Source organism: Nerophis lumbriciformis, linkage group LG28, assembly GCF_033978685.3.
Source record: "Nerophis lumbriciformis linkage group LG28, RoL_Nlum_v2.1, whole genome shotgun sequence".
Lineage (NCBI taxonomy): Eukaryota > Metazoa > Chordata > Actinopteri > Syngnathiformes > Syngnathidae > Nerophis > Nerophis lumbriciformis.
Window position 1 is genome coordinate 4221494 of NC_084575.2, and position 19416 is coordinate 4240909.

The 19416-nt window shown below is 40.1% G+C and overlaps 1 protein-coding gene and 1 pseudogene across 1 annotated transcript in view; both read right to left on the bottom strand.

The window, feature by feature from the left end:
- LOC140680121 (uncharacterized) overlaps nucleotides 1-19416 on the bottom strand; it is a 1112395-nt gene that overhangs the window by 882935 nt on the left and 210044 nt on the right. The gene's annotated exons all lie outside the window — the stretch shown is intronic.
- On the bottom strand, nucleotides 16568-16676 carry LOC133571255 (5S ribosomal RNA; annotated as a pseudogene).

Consider the following 19416-nt stretch of genomic DNA (forward strand, 5'->3'; position numbering starts at 1 on the left):
CCAAAACTGGACAGATCAGCTTTCAGGAAAAGAGAGTGGATGAGGGTATGTCTACAGAATATATTAATTGATGAAAACTTTATTCATTACTCGCGGTTTTACGTAAATTATTATACATAAACTGTGTTTACCAATAATTTAGCTTAAAAACATTTATTTTTTTCAATCATTCGAGTACATTCGGGTAGTCTTGTGTAATGCAGTATTTTGTGTCTATTTAGGTATGGTTAACCTGAGTGCTGAAATCGTGGAAAAATATATGTTCTTAGCGCGCCTGAAATGGGCTGTCTGCACTCTCAAAGTGCATGTTGTTGCCAAATGTATTTCATATGCTGTAAACCTAGTTCATAGTTGTTAGTTTCCTTTAATGCCAAACAAACACATACCAATCGTTGGTTAGAAGGCGATCGCCGAATTCGTCCTCGCTTTCTCCCGTGTCGCTGGCTGTCGTGTCGTTTTCCTCGGTTTCGCTTGCATACGGTTCAAACCGATATGGCTCAATAGCTTCAGTTTCTTCTTCAATTTGGTTTTCGCTACCTGCCTCCACACTACAACCATCCGTTTCAATACATGCGTAATCTGTTGAATCGCTCAAGCCGCTGAAATCCGAGTCTGAATCCGAGCTAATGTCGCTATAGCTTGCTGTTCTATGCACCATGTTTGTTTGTGTTGGCATCACTATGTGACGTCACAGGAAAATGGACGGGTGTATATAACGATGGTTAAAATCAGGCACTTTGAAGCTTTTTTTTAGGGATATTGCGTGATGGGTAAAATTTTGAAAAAAAAATTCGAAAAATAAAATAAGCCACTGGGAACTGATTTTTAATTGTTTTAACCCTTCTGAAATTGTGATAATGTTCCCCTTTAAGTGTTTTTAAATCCCTGCAGCTTCCATGACTGTTACACACTTGTGTCTACTGGCCTGATACTTAAACCTGAACATCTTATCACACACAGTGCAACTAAACTTTTTCTCTCCAGTGTGTGTTCTCATGTGTGTGGTCATGTCACGCTTTCTGGTGAAACTCTTCTTACAAACAGAGCAAGTAAAAGGTTTCTCACCTGTGTATATTCTCATGTGTAATATAAGTTCCTTTATCATTCGTTCCTGTATATCGGTTGGGAACATCTCTGCGCTGCTGACCCGTCTCCGCTCGGGATGGTTTCCTGCTGACCCCACTGTGGACTGGACTCTTACTGTTATGCTGGATCCACTATGGACTGGACTCTCACAATATTATGTTAGACCCACTCGACATCCATTGCATTCGGTCTCCCTAGAGGGGGGGGGGGGGGGGGGGTTATCCACATATGCGGTCCTCTCCAAGGTTTCTCATAGTCATTCACATCGACGTCCCACTGGGGTGAGTTTTTCCTTGCCCTTATGTGGGCTATACCGAGGATGTCGTTGTGGCTTGTGCAGCCCTTTGAGACACTTGTGATTTAGGGCTATATAAATAAACATTGATTGATTGTTGAATCTTTTAGCACAAGCTGAGCAAGCAAAAGGTTTCTCTCCAGTGTGTGTTCTCATGTGTCTGGTCATGATTTGCTTTCTGGAGAAACTCTTCTTACAAACAGAGCAAGTAAAAGGTTTCTCACCTATGTGTGTTCTCATGTGTAATATAAGATCCTTTTTAGTGTTGAATCTTTTAGCACAAGCTGAGTGTCAGGTTCAAACACTGATGACATATATTCTTCAGACAAGAAGCAAGGAATCAAGCAGAGACAGAGTTCAATTTAGCTCATGAGGAGAACCCATGGAGCTGCACACTTAGTCACAGTCTCGCCCTACGCTCTAAGGTTCAGCTCCCGCGTCCCTCTATTTATTCAAGAGTTCCACAGTCATCATCACTGAGGCCGCCTCTAAAAGGAGTGGTCACATATACTATGCAAAGCAGGTCCAGGACGCACAATACGTGACAGAATGTGGTGGGGGCCTTGTAATTTCGCCTTGTCTCCGCTTCGTCTGCGTGTTGTCATCTTATCTTCATTGAGGTACTTAAAGTCTCTGCTTCGTCTGCGCGTTGTCGTCTTATCTTCGTTGAGGTCCTTGAACTCCTTGGCGTTTAGCGGGCTAAAACAAAGATAACATCTGTGGCTGAGGCCACCCCTCAGACAAGAAGTTTTTGTCCTTGCACAAATAGAAAAGTCTATCTTGAGCACAATAACTAATAACTAAAGCAACAGACTTTAAGGATACTAAATTTAGTGTGATAATATGTACATAATTATTTTAACACTAATCAAGCAAAAGGTTTCTCCCCAGTGTGTGTTCTCATGTGCAATATAATTTTCTTCTTAGTGTTGAATCTTTTAGCACAAGCTGAGCAAGCAAAAGGTTTCTCTCCAGTGTGTGTTCTCATGTGTGTGGTCATGATTTGCTTTCTGGAGAAACTCTTCTTACAAACAGAGCAAGTAAAAGGTTTCTCTCCAGTGTGTATTCTCATGTGTGTGGTCATGTGTTCCTTTCTGGAGAAACTCTTCTTACAAACAGAGCAAGTAAAAGGTTTCTCTCCAGTGTGTGTTCTCATGTGTAATTTAATTTTCTTCCTAGTGTTGAATCTTTTAGCACAAGCTGAGCAAGCAAAAGGTTTCTCTCCAGTGTGTGTTCTCAAGTGTGTGGTCATGTCACCCTTTCTGGAGAAACTCTTCTTACAAACAGAGCAAGTAAAAGGTGTCTCACCTGTGTGTGTTCTCATGTGTAATATAATTGTCCTCTTAAAGTTGAATCTTTTAGCACAAGCTGAGCAAGCAAAAGGTTTCTCTCCATTGTGTGCTCTCATGTGTCTGGTCATGTTACGCTTTGTGGAGAAACTCTTCTTACAAACAGAGCAAGTAAAAGGTTTCTCACCTGTGTGAGTTCTCATGTGTAATATCATGTCATTCTTAGTGTTGAATCTTTTAGCACAAACAGAGCAAGTAAAAGGTTTCTCTCCAGTGTGTGTTCTCATGTGTATGGTCATTTGTTCCATTCTGGAGAAACTCTTCTTACAAACAGCGCAAGTAAAAGGTTTCTCTCCAGTATGTGTTCTCATGTGTTGTGTAAAATGACTCTTCTTTCTAAATAATTTCCCACATTCAGAGCAGTCAAAGTGTTTGTTGTTAGTGTGATGTCTCGTATCACCTTTAGAGTCATTTTTACTCTCCAAAGGTTTTTGGATGTGGTCACTGTGATCAGAAGAGTGTGACATCATGTGGTCCATGTCTGACAGTGGAGCAAAGATGCTGTCTGGTTCTGACTTGATATCTTCACAATGCTCTCCATCAGCTTCTGTGATGTGTTGACTTACAAGCTCCGCCCCTCTGTTCTCCTCACTTTGACTGTGATGAAGCTGTAAGGACTGAGCTTCATCTTCATCATGAAGCTGCTCCTCTTTAATGTGGGAGGGGGCCTGTAGCTCCTTCTGTCCCACACTGGTGTGCCACTCCTCTTCATGACTCCCCGCTGACACCCGCTGGACGTCTGCAGAACAAATGAGGTGTTACTGTATTGAAGTTTGCAGTATTCAAACTATTGACATGTGAGCTAGGCCAAATAGACAGTGATGGGCAAGCTACCTGGACAATGTAGTAAGCTAAGCTACAAGTTACTCTCAATTAAATGGAGCTAAGCTATCCTCAGAGAATTGTAGCACGCTACACTACAAGCTACACTGCAAAAGTAGCTTGCCACATCAAATATATATATATATATATATATATATATATATATATATATATATATATATATATATATATATATATATTGGCCCACATGTATAATATCAATGTTTATGTTGTCCATGGAAAGAAGTTAGTAAGAAGCAAAATAAAAACAACCAACCATGGATGACAAAAGGACTGAAAAATGCTTGTCACAAAAAAAAGACATGATATGGAATATTAATAACACAGACATCTATAGAGGCAGAAAATAAGTATAATAAATATAAAAACAAGCTAATTGGTATACTAGGAACATGTAAGAAGGAATACTACAGACAATTATTAAAGAAGAACAGAAACAACATGAGAGCAACATGGGGCATCCTAAATAGCATCATTAAAAATGCTGCTAAGAAAGATTACCCCCAGTACTTTCTACATGGAAATACAAAAAATGACAATATGAACCAAATAGTTGAACGTTTTAATGATTCAAAATGTCTAGGTATAACAATTGATGATAAATTGAACTGGAAATCTCATGTAAAAAATATACAACATAAAGTAGCAAGAAACACGTCAATAATGAATAAAGCAAAACATGTTCTAGACCAAAAATGACTTCATATTCTCTACTGCTCACTAGTGTTACATATCTGACTTATTGTGTAGAAATATGGGAAATAACTACAAAAGTACACTTCATTCATTAACTGTGTTACAAAAAGATCAGTTATAATAATACATCATGTTGGATATAGACAACATACAAACACTTTATTTATTGAATCAAAAATACTGAAATTCCACCACATAGTGAATTTGCAAACAGCTAAAATGATACACAAAGCAAACTATAACCTGCTAGCCAAGAATGTACAACAATTCTCAGAGGAGAAACATAATCTTAGAGAAAAATGTAATTTAAAACATTTGTATGCACGTACAACACTTAAGACCTTCAGTATATCAGTATGTGGAATTAAATGATGGAATGGATTAAGCAAAGCAATCAAACAATGTACTAATATGATCCACTTCAAGAAACTCTTCACACTTAAAGTGTTTACAAAGTACAAAGAAGAAGATAAACATTCTCAATTTATTTCATCCATCATTCATTTTCTACATCATCTTACTCATCTCACCATATGAAATATAACTTACTTCACTCATTATTATTTATTTATTTTTATTGTGATTACTTATGGAGTATATTGTGAATAAATAGAGAACAGGAAGTGAACAAAAGGTGTTAGCAACTGTTATGTAAAAGAAAAGGGGTAGGATTAAATAAGCTCTGCTTCTTCCTACTCCTTTTCCAACATGTTGAAAAGACAAATTGGAAATAGTGATGCATCATGTTGTATGCATGCATGTGTGATGTATCATGTTGTATGCATGCATGTGTGATGTATCATGTTGTATGCTTGCATGTTCCAAATAAACTCAAAGTCAACACAACTCAACTCAACTAACACTTGGTGGACATTCAAGCCACAAAATGCAAATGGAGTATTGTTGGTGTATTTTGGATGGTTATAGAGGACCTCCCATTGGCTCCATTGCAAGTGGACTTTTATTTACATTTATGAGTTAGAATTAGGGCTGGGTGATATATGGAATATACTGGATATATCGTGGGTTTGTCTCTGTGCGATATAGAAATTGACTATATGGTGATATTGGAGTATACGTTCTCACACAGTTGCTTTTAGCTGCAGGCATTACACTACAGGCTCTTCTCACTCTTTCTTGTCTCTCCTTCTCACAGAGACATAAAACAAGCGCACCTTCTTACATACGTCACATACTGTCACGTGTGCAACGTCATACGCTCTCACGGAGCAGACAGGTAGCGGCATGGTAACGTTAGCTGTGGTGCTAGTGGTAATACGAGAGAAAGAAGGTGCCAATCTGGTAACAAATGAAGGAATAATTCATTCCCAAGACAAACAGCAGGGGGTCCATCGTCTGGCGGTGGTTTGGCTTCAAGCAGGTAGATGGTGAACAAGTATGCTGCAAAAGCGTTGCTACAAAAAGTAGCAGCACTGCTAATGTAGCATCATTTGAAAAGTCACCCGCTAGAGAATGAAGAGTGCTTGAAACTCTGCATGTCAACATCTCCGTTCAGTGCCACACCCACAAAATGCCCAAGCAACCATTTCCACATCAACACCGTATGAAACAAATAGTCAACAACAGAACGAGAAAACGTCCGCAGGAACCTACCACATAGCGAAAGAACATACACTATTTGATTTCCTATTATGCAGCTCATTTTTATTTGACACTTATTGAAATATCTTGTGTGACATCATGCACAAAAGTGCACTTTATTTGTTTTTAACTATTGTAGTGGCATTCTGTACAAAAAGTGCACTTTAATTTAGTGTTGTTATGATATGTCATCTTAGTGACATCATGCACAAAAGTGCACTAATAGCTTGCTTTAAATTGTCTCTGACAATCTTGAACTTTCTGTTTGGAAATGACATGAATGTTTGTACCACTGCTTAATAACTGTTTAATAAATACACTTTTGCTAAATTGACTTAGTTGTGATTTCCCTCTCTGCATGAAAGTTTAAAAGTAGCATATATTAATGCAGTATGAAGAAGAATGTTTTAATGTAGACACATAGAATCATCATACTGCTGTGATTATATACATTAAGTGTTCATTCAAGGCTAAGGCAAAATGTCCACATATATATGGTGTATCGTGACATGGCCTAAACATATCCACATATTAATAAAAGGCCATATCGCCCAGCCCTAGTTAGAATACGATTTTTATTTTATTTTTTTAATATATCCACCATCATGTCTTTTATAATGATTGTGAACGATAGAAAAATTCCCCAAAAAAGTGCAGTTCCCCTCTAAATTCCAATGATTAGATTTAAGACTTGAAGTGTATGAGCATGAAGTGATGAAGCCTACTTGGATGAGTCTTCTAAGACAAAGTGAACAGTCCAGTTGTGATGGATTGAATGCCCTGAGAATAAAATGATATGTGCTTACTTGGACTGTGATGAAGCTGTGAGGACTCAGGTGCTTTGTCTTCATGCTCTTCAGTCTTCACAGAGACAACAGTCAGTGGAAACTTGCTGACATCATCCTCCTCCTGCCCTACAACACACTCTCCCTCCTCTTCCTCTTTCATGTGTGGATCCTCCTCTTCCTCTTTAATGTAGGTAGGCTGTGGATCATCCTCTTCCTCTTTAATGTAGGTGGGCTGTGGATAATCCTCTTCCTCTTTAATGTGAAGGGGCTGTTGAACGTCTGTTGGGTAAATAAGTAAATAAGATAAAGAGAGAATAGAAATAGTTTTGGACTGACACTGTTAACACAATGACATTATTTGTGTTCTTTCGTGTGTTGTATTAAAAGTGTGTAGCAAAACAACCAATAAAAACACGGGAAATACTTCCTTTTGTCCCAGCCACTGAAATTCATTCAAAAGTGAGTACAAAAACAGACTTGGAAATTTGATGAGGAGCAAGTTTTTTTTATAAGTACAAGGCAGCATTGATTGAGGCATTCTTAACTTTACACTCACTGATATAAAGTGTGTAAATATTTTATTCTGTATACGGTCTATGATACCTAAACTTTATCTCTAAACTTAACCACAATTTGTGGTGTAGAATGACGTCTGGAACTCAAAATAGTTCCACATGTCTGGGAACGCCACCGACGGATAATCCTTGATATTACTCAACAAATCTTTAGGGATCTATTCCGTTTCATAATTAGATTTTTTTCTCGTATCTGCTTTTCGCAGGAACATCTAGGCCAGGGGTGTTTAAACTAATTTTAGATGGGGGGCCACATGGAGAAAGATCTACTCCAAGTTGGCCGGACTGCTAAAATTATGGCAAGATAACGTAAAAATAAAGACAACTGCAGATTGTTTTCTTTGTTTAAAAATAGAACAAACACATTCTGAAAATGTACAAATCAAAATGTTTTTTTTTTTTTACATACAATAGTACTCTATCTTTAGTTGTCCTTTTTTACACTTTCAGAATCAATTGTGATAATGTTCACCAGTCAACTCATTGGTGTTCATTTTCAATCTATCAAGATAAATAAATAATATAAAAATCAAATTACAGGATATTATTGATGTAGTTTGCTCATTTTCCCCAACTGGTGCGCTAACATAATGTGTTTTAGTTGTGTTTTACATATGTCACATCGTCTGCAAAGATACAAAGAATTGCTATTGCGAACTCTAGAGGACACATTTAGAACAACAGTTTCTTTCATTCAAAAATGTCGACTTATTTTTGTACTTAGCAAACTCATCCCGTGGGCTGGATAAAACCTGTTGGAGGGCCTGATCCGGCCCGTGGGCCGTATGTTTCACGCCCCTGATCTAGGCCCTTTGTGTATTTAGAGAGTTGCTAGCTGCACAACAACCATCTTGGCTTGATTGATCAATACGTTTTTTACTTCCAGGAAGAAGTCACTTGACTGAATACAAATACGTCAGGTTCAAACACGGAACTATCTATTAAACGAGACAAGAAGCAAGGAATCAGGCAGAGACAGAGTTCAATTTTGCTCATGAGAAGAAACATTTGGGGCTGCACATTCAGTTACAGTCTCCCACAACGCTCTGAGGGGCAGTCCCACGCGCTCCTCTATTTATTCAGGAGTTCCCTAGTTCACATCACTGAGGCTGCTTCTAGGGTGAGGGGACACATATTACGCAAGCAACCCCAGTATCACAATACGTGATTATTCAGAATGCAGATGTGCTTGAGCTGGAGATTTCGCCCTGGCTCTACTTTGTCTGCGTGTTGTCGTCTTATTTTCGTTAAGGTACTTGAAGTCCGTCCTTGGCTGTTTTAGCGGACTGGAAGACAGAAACTGCTGCTGCGAGACAACTTGCAGTGGAAGATAACAAGTTAGGTTAACACTTCCTGGTTTCTGCTAAGTTGCAACTTGTGCTTGGTTTACTCGCACAGCATGAATAGGAATCAAAGATGGCAGCCATGTCTATTCTGTGTTCAGTGTGTTCTTACCTGAGGTCTGAGTTTTTGTGTTTTTTATGTATGAGATTTTAATTCATTTTAGTCTGAATGAGTGGTACTCTGCAAGATAAACAAATTCTCTGCAGAGTGGGATTTCTGGTGGATAGTTTCTCATCAAATGTCACTGGATTTCCATAGACTTTGGCCTACCTATAATCCACCTGTTCAGGTAGCAGTAGCAGACAGCTAGCACCATTCGGCCTGCCTGCTATCCTTCCACCATCAGCCTGACTGCTGCTTGCCTTCCACCATCGGCCTGACTGCTGCTAGCCTTCCACCATCGGCTTGACTGCTGCTAGCCTTCCACCATCGGCCTGACTGCTGCTAGCCTTCCACCATCGGCCTGCCTGCTGCTAGCCTTCCACCATCGGCCTGACTACTGCTTGCCTTCCACCATAGGCCTAACTGCTGCTAGCCTTCCACCAATAGCCTGACTGCTGCTAGCCTTCCACCATCGGCCTGACTGCTGCTAGCCTTCCACCATTGGCCTGCCTGCTAGCCTTCCACCATCGGCCTGCCTGCTAGCCTTCCACCATCGGCCTGCCTGCTAGCCTTCCACCATCGGCCTGCCTGCTAGCCTTCCACCATCGGCCTGCCTGCCACCCTTCCACCATCGGCCTGACTGCTGCTAGCCTTCCACCATCGGCCTGCCTGCCAGCCTTCCACCATCGGCCTGACTGCTGCTAGCCTTCCACTATCGGCCTGACTGCTGCTAGCCTTCCATCATCGGCCTGCCTGCCAGCCTTCCACAATCGGCCTGCTTGCTAGCCTTGTAAATGGTAAATGGGTTATACTCTTTGACACTATTTCCACATTCACCCATTCACACACACATTCACACACTGATGGCGAGGTCTGCCATGCAAGGCGCTTACCATGACCCATCAGGAGCAAGGGTGAAGTGTCCTGCTCAAGGACACAACAGACGTGACTAGGTTGGTAGAAGGTGGGGATTGAACCAGGAACCCTCAGGCACGGCCACTCTACCAACCGCGCCACTAGCCTTCCACCATCGACCTGCCTACTAGCCTTCCACCATCGACCTGTCTACTAGCCTTCCACCATCGGCTTGCCTACTAGCCTTCCACCTTTGACCTGCCTGCTAGCCTTCCACCATCGACCTGCCTACTAGACTTCCACCATCGACCTGCCTACCAGCCTTCCACCATCGGCCTGCCTGCTAGCCTTCCACCATCGGCCTGTCTACCAGCCTTCCACCATCGACCTGCCTGCTAACCTTCCACCGTCGATCTGCCTACTAGCCTTCCACCATCGACCAGCCTACCAGCCTTCCACCATCGACCTGCCTACTAGCCTTCGATCGACCTGCTGTTTGCCTCCAGCCATTGGCTTCGTCTACGGGCTTCCACCCATCGGCCTTGGTTGCTGGTCTTCAGCCCTGTCTGCTAACATCTTCAAAAATAGTAAAACAAGTAACTTCTCCTCTCACTATGTCACAAATTATTATATTGTGTTTTATACTTTTGTGTGGTTTTACTGGTGTCCCAAATGGGTCTGGTCACCCCACTCACGAGCTATGCTACTTCAAGATGACAACTTTGATAATTTGACATTTCATCATAGTGGCAGCTACAAAATAACCTCGGCCTTATCTCAGTTGAAGATTTCTGTGACTTTGGACAAAACAAAATGGCTGCATACTATGGTAGAGTCCATTCATTCTTATTGTTTCCTTGTTTTGAGAGATCACGTCAACATTACTGCATCCTCCCCTATTGTGAGCACTTACTTTCACAGATTAAAGACCGACTCAAAAGATTGTAACTTTAAACGCAAATGTTTAGTTATATTATTGTTATTGCTCTCAGGAAATGTTGAGACTAATGCAAGCCCTGATACACCTACACAATGTTTTACACCTGCGGATTTTAAAACTAGATATGGTCTTGGGATTATTCATATCAATGTTCGGAGTTTACTACCTAAACTGGATATGATAAAGATCTGGATAAACTCAACAAATGCTGATATTGTAGTCTTATCTGAAACTTGGCTTAAACAATCTGTGCTTGATAAAGATATTTACATTCATGGCTATAATGTCTATCGTACTGACCGACAAAGAAAAGGTGGTGGAGTGGCCATATATATTAAGCAGAGGCTTGATGTTAAATTAGTGCTCTCTGAATCAGTAAGTAAAGAACTTGAACTGTTAGCACTTGAAATTGAATTAGCTAGAAATCACCACATTATGGTAGTGGGGTGTTATAGGCCTCCATCTGCCCCTAGTAATTCCCTATCTACTCTTGTGAAGCTTCTGTCTCAACTGAAATACAAGGAAATAGTGATTTGAACTGGGACTGGCTCACATCTGTGTCTGACTCTTTGAAAGCACAGTGTGAATCTCTAAATGTAACACAATTAATTAACTCAGCTACAAGACCTAATCCTAAATGCCCTCAAAAAGCTACACTCATTGACTGAATTCTAACAAATATGCCCTTTAAATTTGTTGCATCTGGTGTTTTCCCTAATGATGTGAGTGATCATTGTGTGATTGCAGTAGTGCGAGACACAAGGATCTAAAAACAAGCCTCGTCTTCTTAAAAAACATAATATGAAATTATTTGAGACGCAAGCATTTTTACACGACTTGCATCTTTTTAATTGGGATAGAATTGCTCTTTTTGATAATGTTGAACTGGCTTGCAAATATTTTCACGAAAACTTCTTGAGTATAGTGAACAAACATGCCCCTTTTAGAAAATGAAGGGTTAAAGGACGTGACAATCAGTGGTTTACATCGGACCTGTCAGATGTATTGCATGAGCGTAATGCTGCTTGGGCCAGGGCACGCAAGTCAGGGTTAGAAGCAGAGTGGTTGAATTTTAGACAATTAAGAAATCAATGTACCTCTCTCCTTTGGAAAGGCAAATCAGAACTGTATTTCTCCACAACAAATGAAAACCACAAACACCCAAAGAAGTTTTGGAAAATCATCAAATCTTTGTCAGCCTGCTGTAATTCAGTCAATCTCCCACCTAGTATACTTGTTGATGGTGTCAGAGTAAGTGACAGAAGAGAAGTGGGTAGTCATTATAATAATCATTTTATTTGCACTGGTTTTCTCTATAATTCTGACAACTCTACTGAAGTTCCGCTAACTCCGGAAAGAACCGTTGAAAATACCCATGTTTTTAACTGTACGCCCTTTACCACAACAGAGGTCATGAGGGCTCGAAAACAACTTAAACCTAGAAAGCCAGCTGGCTCAGATAAGTTGGAGCCGCTCTTCCTAAAGTTGGCAGCTGAAATTATAGCTGGACCACTGTCTCACATTTTTAACCTTACTCTAATTTCAAATGAAATCCTCTTGGATTGGAAATCTGCCCTTGTAATCCCCCTATTAAAAGGAGGTGACCCTAGTAATCTAAATGATTACAGACCAATCTCTAAACCCTCTGTTCTGGCAAAAGTGCTTGAATCCCTTATCAGTGAACAGATAAAAGACTTTTTGGACACCAACTTTATTCTGTCACCATTTCAGTCAGGTTTTGGCAGAAATCCCAGTACTGTTACTGAATGCTTTGAAGTTTATAAATGATGTAACTGAAGCTCTTGACAAAAAGCAGTGCTGTCTGTCCCTCTTCGTTGACTTTTTCAAAGGCATTTGATACTGTTGATCATGTCATTTTAATCAAACGTCTTTCAGCTATTGGTTTTTCTCAGCAAGCAGTTGGATGGTTTGCAAATGACCTCACAAGCAGAGCTCAGGCTGTTCAGATGGAAGGTTCCTTCTCGGACGTACTGCAAGTGGAAAAGGGTGTCCCTCAAGGTTCTGTGTTGGGCCCATTATTAAATAATAATTAATAATGTTGGACAGAATATTCCGAACTCAACTTTCCATTCCTATGCTGATGATACTGTCATATACTGCACAGCACCCACTCCTGCTGAGGCCTTTAAATATCTACAACATGCATTTGACAGAGTACAAGAACAACTTTGCTATCTTCAACTGCTTTTAAATGCAGAGAAAACAAAGTGTATGTTCTTTACCACATCAAAAACTGTAAGATCAGCACTGTGTGAGAACATTTGAACAAGAAATGGGCAACACATTGTGTTAGTGTGTGCTTTTAAATATTCAAGATTTGTAATTGATGACCACTTGAGTTTTAAGGAGCACATTCAGTATGTTGTGAAAAAAAACTGAAACTTTTACTGGGATTTTATTATAGAAACAAATATTGCTTTTCTTTTACTGTGAAACAGAAATTGGTGGAAACAACCTTTTTACCTGTTATTGACTATGGAGATGTGTTGTACATGAATGCTATTGCTGGTTGTCTCCACAAGCTGGATAGTGTGTACCACGGGGCACTGAGATTCATCACCAACTTACTCACCATTGTGTGTTATACTCAATGGTTAACTTACTCACCATTGTGTGTTATACTCAATGGTTAACTTACTCACCATTGTGTGTTATACTCAATGGTTAACTTACTCACCATTGTGTGTTATACTCAATGGTTAACTTACTCACCATTGTGTGTTATACTCAATGGTTAACTGGACATCTTTATGTGCTCGACGCCTCAATCATTGGTATGTGTTCATCTACAAAACCATTCTGGGTATCACCCCATCTTATCTGTCTTTTATTTTTACAAAGAAACAAGGAAGTCACAATCTTCGTTCAATGAATGTTCTGCAATTTGTCGTCCCCAAAGTAAGAACTGAACTGGGCAAGAAAGCATTTAGGTTTTCAGCAGTGAAGGCTTGGAATAACCTACAATCCAATATCCAACTTCAAACCCTTGTTACATTGAATGAGTTTAAAGCTTCTGTGAAAAGATTGCAGTCTACCTTGTCTGTATGCACATGTGTTATGTCAGCAAGTTTTAATGTACATTTAATGTTTTATGTGTTGTTTACTGTTTTAATGTAACCTTGCTGCTGCCCTCTTGGCCATGTCTCCCTTAGAAAAGAGACCTTTGATCTCAATGGGATTTTTACCTGGTTAAATAAAGAAAAAAAAAAACAAGAAAAAAAACCCAGCTGTTTATTTGAAGTCTTAAAGAAGTCAACTATGTGTGCAGTGCAAGGTGAAATGCAGTTATGTCATCTTCTTGTCAATAACACACACATCAAACTTCTGCGTGTTGTTGCTTCCTTATTTGTCATTATTCAAAGCTGATTTTAATGTGTAGCAGCGGCAGCTGAACTCAATGTGACAACGTGTCATAGTTACGTCAGTCAGCTGGAATTAAAAATACCAATAGTTGCGTCATTAGTCCAGAATCTTCACGGTCCTCATGGACGACATAATTAGAAACCAGTACTAAAAAAATGGTACTTGATATACATCCCTAATCTTCACCACTAAACCTTTGAAATATGCTGACATGTGTGCTGCTAAAGGTAAATAAACAGTAGCCATATTGAATGTTTGCCTTCATTTGACCACGTGAGGTAAGGAGGACGGCCTCTAGGTCACATGGTTACACCCCAGCAATTACACTGTTGATGATTGATGAGCATTCATTTTTAAATGGACGTGTTAAAAAGCAAGTATATCTCCATCTTTAGTCATAAATGTGGCCCCCGGATGAACATGTGTCACAAACATTGTATTAGATGATATGTGGATGTTGTGCTTACTTGGACTGTGATGAAGCTGTGAGGACTCAGGTGCTTTGTCTTCATGCTCTTCAGTCTTCACAGAGACAACAGTCAGTGGAAACTTGCTGACATCATCCTCCTCCTGCCCTACAGGACACTCTCCCTCCTCTTCCTCTTTCATGTGTGAGGGCTCTGAAGTGAAACTGTCCCCCTGCAGATGAGGGAGACATTCTTCTTGGCGTCCAATCAGCTGATGGATGTCTACAGGACACAAACAAAACACATTTTAACTCCTACATGCTAAATATTAAATAATACATGAAATATAGGGCTGTGGCTATTGAAAATGTTATTAATCAAGTGTTCTACTGGAAATGTTTTCGATTAATCGAGTAACTGGATAAAACTTAATGTTGCCTGGTTAAAGACAAATTTAAGCGACTTTAAGACATTTCACTTAATAATGAACGGCCAATTGGTTTGAGATGGTATGAGATCAAGATGTCATCTTTAGATCAGGCTTTGTTTTTTCCACAATCACTGCCACGTTAAAAAGTTAAAGTACCAATGATTGTCACACACACACTAGGTGTGGCCAGATTGTTCTCTGCATTTGACCCATTAACCTTGATCACCCCCTGGGAGGTGAGGAGAGCAGTGAGCAGCAGCGGTGGCCACGCCCGTGAATCACTTTTATGGTGATTTAACCCCCAATTCCAACCGTTGATGCTGAGTGCCAAGCAGGGAGGTAATGGGTCCCATTTTTATAGTCTTTGGTATGACACAAGCTACTGATCTCAGGGCGGACACTCTAACCACTAGGCCACTGAGTAGGTGGATGTAGCAGGGGTTGTAGTAGGTTAATGGCTGCACCAATATGAAGGAAATAACAGGTCAGTATAGCTTTTACACACATAAATAACTTGTCAAACCTGCCAGCTAGCAGGCTAGGTTTACAGCGTCAGTTACCATGGTAACTGACTCTGACTTTGTCTTACCTCTCTTATTTACATACTCAGGAGTTTGCACTTAACCTGCTCTCTGGAATATTCCCCCGGTGACTGTGTGAGTTTTGTGTAAACATGTTGATACACTTTGTTACAAACTGAGAGGAACATCAACCTCTCATAAATATTGTGTGTCTGAACATCCTCACATGACAATTCATCTTCCTATAGACAATCTATTGAAGAAAAGTGTTAATAATAAATATAAAGTTAGTAAAGATGTGAGAGTAAGAAGTAAACAAACCTGTTGTGTGTAACACAACTTGATGTTTTTCATGTTGTCGCTCCTTCTCCTCTTTTGTTGGACAAAGTTCCTCCTCGTACTCTGCTATGGTTCTTTCGCACATTTTCACACAATCACAACACTTTACACTCACACTTGATCTCTGCTTAGCGATGTGTTTTCATCACTTCCGCCTCTCTTTGTTAGCAGCTAACAAGCTAAGCTAAATAGCAAGCTAAACTAGCTCGAGAAGTGCGCTCAGACTAATATAACCGGATGCAAACAGTTATTAACGATGTTACTCTATTTAATAGAGTGTAATAAAGGACATATATGTGTACATGGACGCACAGATTAAGAACACTGAACTGTGACGACTGCAATAACGTCTTCTCCGTCAGACGCCATCTTGCTTTATCCTCGCCCTGTTAGGTTCGCGCGCAGTCTTGTCAGATCTCGCGAGAGAAACAATTAACCAGTTCTATTCCAGATCTCGCGAGAGAAACAAGTAACCAGCTTTTTCCAGATCTCGCGAGAGAAACAAGTAAAAACCAGCTCTTTTCCAGATCTCGCGAGAGAAACAAGTAACCGGCTATTTCCCCCACACCCCCGGTACAACTATTTCAACATTCTGAAAATAAAAATAAACTTTTACATTTTCAAAACAAAGACATACAACTTATTTTGGTAAATAAACAGTAGCTTATATGACCCCTTTAAATCATAAGTTGCCTGATCAGAGCGAGACGAGTCGTGGCTCCTCAGCTTCATGCAGGACGGAGTGGTAGGAGGCGTGGGCGAGGTTGACTGACTGCAAAAGACCACACCATTATTTTTAAATCAATCTAAATATTGCTCTAGTTGGTATTTGTGTTTTAAATCCTGTTGTAAAGGTTTGTACCTTCAACTGTAGTTGTAAATATTAAGTGGAATTGTATTATAATAACCGAATATATTCCCTTATTTTGGAATAGTTGCAATTAAAGCAATACATGAATCACATCAGCTGTAGTCTCAGCACTTTGTAGCGCCCTCTGGCGTGAGTGTAAAAGCTTACAGCACCTGGTATTCCCAGGCGGTCTGCCATCCAAGTACTAACCAGGCCCGACCCTGCTTAGTTTCCGAGATCGGGCTTGTTCAGGGTAGTATGGCCGTAAGCCGAAAGACGAGGTAAAACCAACCTTTTTAAATGGAACTCTTACAGACGGAATGGGAGACAATAGGGCAGGGCCGACATCCGGGCAACTGAGCTACATACGGGTTCTTCGAGCCATAGCAACCTGACTGGCGTTGAAAACAAACCGTCGCCATTACTCTTTAACCTGTCGACCTGCGCTGATTAAACCCGTCATTCTGCCTCCAAAATGCCAAAAAACTGTGTTGTTTTTGGTTGTGCAAACCACAACTGGAAACAGGGAAAACAAAGGTCGTATTTTGTTCTGCCAAAGCGTGCTAAAAGCCCACAGAGACGAGACAAATGGCTCGCAGCTTTACACCGGGAAAACGAGGACGGTTCTCACTGGAGTCCCCCAAAATCCCGGGTCGTGTGTTCGGATCACTTCGTTTCTGGTAAATATAAGGAACAAAAATCCACCTTCTTAACCACAATTTGGCTATACCGTCCATGCTAATGTTGAACCCGTTGAATTTTTACTGAATAACGTTCGACAGCTGAAGTTGTTGTTGTTGCACTACAATAACATACGGTATAAAGGCTATTTCCAGTAATTCAGCAAATAATAAATCATAATACTGAACTGAATTTGAATGAGCTCTCTACAGACATAATAAATATACAGATACTGGTTGCCACCGTGTCATCCTTATTATCATTTATCAACATACCTTGGGTGATTTAACAATTGTTATGTGATTTATTCGTTATATAACAACCGAAGCTAACAACCGACCTGGTGCGCTTGTGAGGTAGACATAAAGATTTCCAAATTCCATGTCCGGCCATTGTGTAGGATTATCAGTCCACGCATCTGCTGGAAGGCGGTAAGCTAGGCAGTCGTTTAATCCAACTACAGAACATTTTAACTCGTATCTTAACCTAGCCTCACTGGAAAGACTATTTACATAATCATACGCCATTTAGAACAGTTTAAAATGCCGTGAAACCTCGTTAAATGCCTTTTCTGTCAATGCTGTGTTCGCTGTGAGCTGGTTTGTTTTCAACGAATCCAATATGGCGACGGTTGCTAGGGGATTGGCAGGCGGAAGTGACGTAGGTCCGCCCTCGCCTATTGTTATTTATCTTAGAGCCTGGCGCGCATGCGTACACTAATGTGCTTTTTCTGGCTGTGTGATTGTCTTCCTTTGCTACGGCGGTCAAGTTGCTTTCACGGTGGATATTTGCCTCCGGAGCTCCAGCGGAAGCTCCCCCTCACTGTGCCCACACTGCTCTCTCATGCTGCGGGGAGATTGCAGGAGAGGTGCCGCTCTCAACACTACTTTATGCTTAGGGACCGTCAATAAATTACTATTGTCTTCGAAGATGTATATCTGCTACATCAAAACACTGATTCATCTAAAAGGAGGTCAAATAAATAGTCCTACATTTTTAATATCGTTCCTAATTTTATAATTTAAATATTCTTTTAATGTAAACAATAATTATTTGTTTTTAAAAGTCTCCATGCAACTTAGTAACCAAATTCCACTTTATATTTGTCCTTTTATTTTAAAATAGGATCAAAAACATTTTGATATTAAAAATAATTGTTTCTTTTCAATAGATTCCTGGTCATATGACCTAAAATCCCAAATTCACTTGATATTTGAAGTGTTTTCTCTAATGTGTTTCACACCTTTTTGTTTTGAAATGTAAGTTTAATTGGATTTTATATAAATTTGTAATATTGAAAACCATGGTTTCATTTTTAGCTCCCGCAACAACTACGACTATCCAACATAAAACCAACTTAACTCTCATTTGGAACTAATAAATATGCTGCTAATTATCTGTATAAGAAAAATCATCACGCACATGATCTTTATTAAAAAACTTATTTTTTTAATAAAACCCTATTTTAAAATAAAAGGGTGTGCATTACACTAAAAGGTTAGCACGACTAATAAGTGGAATTAGATTACTAAGTTGCATGACATTGAGACTATTGGGAAAATATCCTTATTTTTTTATATTAAACATGGATATATATGTTAGAATTATGAAATAATGGGCATGTACAATAAGGAGGTATGACTAATTATTTACCTTCTTTTAGATGAATCAGTGTTTTGATGTAGCAGATATACATTTTTCAAGACAATAGTGATTTATTGACGGTCCCTAAGCATAAAGCAGTGTTGAGAGCTGTGATCCAGCACCCCCCTCGACCCCAAAAGAGACAAGCGGTAGAAAATGGATGGAGAGCTGCACCTCACACAGCCACAAAAAGCACATTAGTGTACGCATGCGCGCCAGCCTCTAAGATAAATAATAAATGTCTCTCACCCCCTGTGATGAGGTGGCGACTTGTCCAGGGTGTACACCGCCTTCCGCCCGAATGCAGCTAAGATAGGCTCCAGCACCCCCTGCGACCCCAAAAGGGAATAAGCGGTGGAAAGTGGATGGATGGAAGGTGTCATATGTAGAATTTGCATGTCAAGTGATCATTAAACGTCCCTGATATGTCAAAAGGCGTTAATAAATCATGTTCTTTTCCAATACCTCTATAACTGATAACAGTAGTTCAGCTGGGATATGCTCACTTCATAATTAGATTTACCGGTACAGCCCCGGAATCTTGTTATTGTTTTCATTTCCATGTCCCGCCCTCTACCGTTTGACCAACTAGAAAGTCTGTGAGTGTGTCACATCCAGGTTGCCAGTTACACACCATCATCTTCGTCTGGCTACTGCCACTGGTAAAGTTACTAAACATGTCAGA